Here is a 2,981-nt window from a genome sequence, read left to right as displayed (position 1 = left end):
CCCACATAGTCTTTCTCCTCACACACGACTTCCCCTATTATTAACATCTTGTATTAATGTTGTACATGTGTTACAACTGGTGAATCAATATTGATTGATACATAATTATAACTTAAGTCTGTAATTTACATTAAGATCCACTCTGTGGATCAATAGTTTTATTGATTTTGAGGAATGTATCACATTTTTTTTTCAAATATGTGTTTTGCAAATATTTTTCCCAGTCTGTGGATTACTTTTTCATTATCTTAGCAGTATCTTTCACAGTGAATTTTTAAAATTTAATGAAGTTTGACTTATTAGTTTTTTTCTCTTATGGATTATACTTTTGGTATTGTATCTAAAAAGTCATTGTCAAATCCAAGGTCACCTAGATTTTTTCCTGTTACTTTCTAAAAGGTTTATAGTTTTGGATTTTACATTTAAGTCTGTTACCCATTTTGCGCTGTTATTGGTAAAAGGTGTAAGGTGAGTGGCTAGATGAACTTTTTTGCATGTGAATGTCTAATTGTTCCAGAGCCATTTGTTGAAGAGACTTATTCTTTCGCCACTGAATTGCTTCTGCTCCTTTGTCAGAGCTCCATTGACTGTATGTGTGGGTCTATGTCTGGCCTCTCTGTTCTGTTCCATTGACCTATTTGTCCATTCTTTCCCATTAACAACATTGTTTTTCCCTAGCACTGAACATTAAATATCTGTTTATTTAGACCTTTGATATCTTTAATCAATTTCTTTGCAGTTTTCTTCATATAGATCTTGTATATATTTTGTTAGATTTATACCTAAATATTTCATTTTGGGGAGTGCTAATATAAGCAGTATTGTGGTTTTATTTTCAAATTCCAAATCTTCATTGCTAGTAAATAGGAAAGCAATTGACTTTTGTATGTCATCTGTACCTGGCAATCTTGCTGTAATTGTTTATTAGTTCCAGAAGTTTTGTTGTTGTTGTTTCTTGAGGATTTTTCTACACAGATGTCATGTCATCTATGAACAAAGATAATTTTGTTTCTTCTTTCCTAGTCTATATACCTTTTGTTTCCATCTTTCATTGCATTAGCTAGGCCTTCCAGTGTGACCCTGAATAGGAGTTGTGAGAGAACACATTCCTGCTTTGTTTTTAATCTTAGGGGGAGAGCATCTAGCTTTTCACCATTAAGTAACATGTTAGCTGTAGTTTTTCGGTAGATGCTTTTTATCAAGTTGAGGAAGTTGCCTTCTACTCTTAGTTTGTGAGAGCATTTTATCATGAATGGGCGTTTGATGTTGCCAAATGCTTTTTCTGCATTTATTGATTCAGTTTTGTACAAGGATTTTAGGTAGCCCCTACTTTGCTTTCAGAATCTTTTCATATATTAGAGATATAATAATTTAAATGACCAAAAACTTGAATGTGCAACTAATGTGTATAATGCAAACTCAAAACTCAGATTTATCTGATTGTCTTTTTATAGGTTTCAAGCTGAAATCTATAAGACAAAAGTTAAGTCCTGCATAACTTGGAAGACTTAATTGGAAAGAATTTGGTTTGGCAGCAGTTTTTGGAAGAAACATATGACAAAATTTTGTTAATAAAAACCTTACCATTGCATAATACTAGGACTTGGCTGACTGACATCTGTTTTGGCATATTTCGTTTCTATTTTCTGGGTGGCAAGTTTTAAGAGACTATGATGCAGTAGAGTGTGTCTTGTGTTATTTTCATAATGATCGCTCTGTCTAAGAGCAGTGCTGCGACCTCAGTATCATAAGATAGTATAGGTAACGGCAAGAATCAAAAGCTAGAGAGACAGAGGAATTAATGTGGATTGTGATAAAGAAATGAAGATATTTAATGGATTGAAGAAATATATTCTGAAGAAATATATTCTGGCCTTAAGGCCCCTTAGTGTCGTATAGCCCTGGGTGGGGATTCTGATCAGCCAGGGCAAGGTAGAAAGAACATAAGAACCTAGATAGCTAAAGAACAACTTGTTCCTACCGTAGGAATAAGTTTGAAAACACAGGCTCTTCTGATGGTCCGTCATTGACATGGACAGTATATCCTTCCTGCTCCCCACACCAATTTAGAAAGGCAGCTCGTTTTTCCAAGACTATTCCCCAGAAATAAAAATAGCTCTGGAAACACAAAGCCATTGGGGCAGAGCATACAGGAAAGGGACCGACCTCAGGAAAACAGACTTGCTTTGAACTTTCTGTGGAGCAGGAGCGCTGAAAAGATTCCACCAGGAATTTTATTCCATCTTAAAATCAGTGTCAAAAACAATGTCCCCATTCAGCATGAAAAGCTCATAGCAGGAGAAATTTTAGTTGCTACGACAGAAAGAAACATCTATACTCTAGTTAATAGATAATATGGCAAGTTATGACCCCTTTATGAAGAAGCATTTCTTTGGTTAAGGTCACTTATTAGCAAGGGGTGAATCTCTAGAAAATAAATGGTTAGCAGGGTTTTTTTTCCTTGTTTCATGTGAACCACCTAATGGGATTTTTTCAACACAATGAATAATAATTAGTCAGTATTCTAGTCTCCGGTATGAATAAATTGAAACTGAATACTTTTTTTGTTTATGAGTAACAGAGAAGATGACAATAGCCTTGCCCTGCTAAATATCTCCATCATAATTAAAAAGACAAAAGAAACCATAGCTTTAGCAGATCATTAGAATGATGTTTGATACCAATTACACTCTCAAAGAATGAATGTAATTGAATTCAATCAGCAAGCTTTGACTATATCATTTATATAATGACACTTAAAACTTAATTTAATCAATTTTATGAAGCCTGGATGTAAATAATATAGTTGGAATTGGCTCTAGAATTCCATCTGCAATGAAATCATATCTTCCTTTGAGATCCTACATAATTAGGGCATATGCAGTTCTATGGCTTTTGGTTTTTCCCTTCAGTGTTAAAACTCTCACTGTAACAGACCTAACTGACACATTCCCAATTATTCTTTTCTTTTATGCTATTCT

Source organism: Pteropus vampyrus, unplaced genomic scaffold, assembly GCF_000151845.1.
Source record: "Pteropus vampyrus isolate Shadow unplaced genomic scaffold, Pvam_2.0 Scaffold200, whole genome shotgun sequence".
NCBI classification, from domain to species: domain Eukaryota; kingdom Metazoa; phylum Chordata; class Mammalia; order Chiroptera; family Pteropodidae; genus Pteropus; species Pteropus vampyrus.
The sequence above is the reverse complement of the archived record's forward strand: the minus strand, read 5'-3'. Positions refer to the sequence as shown.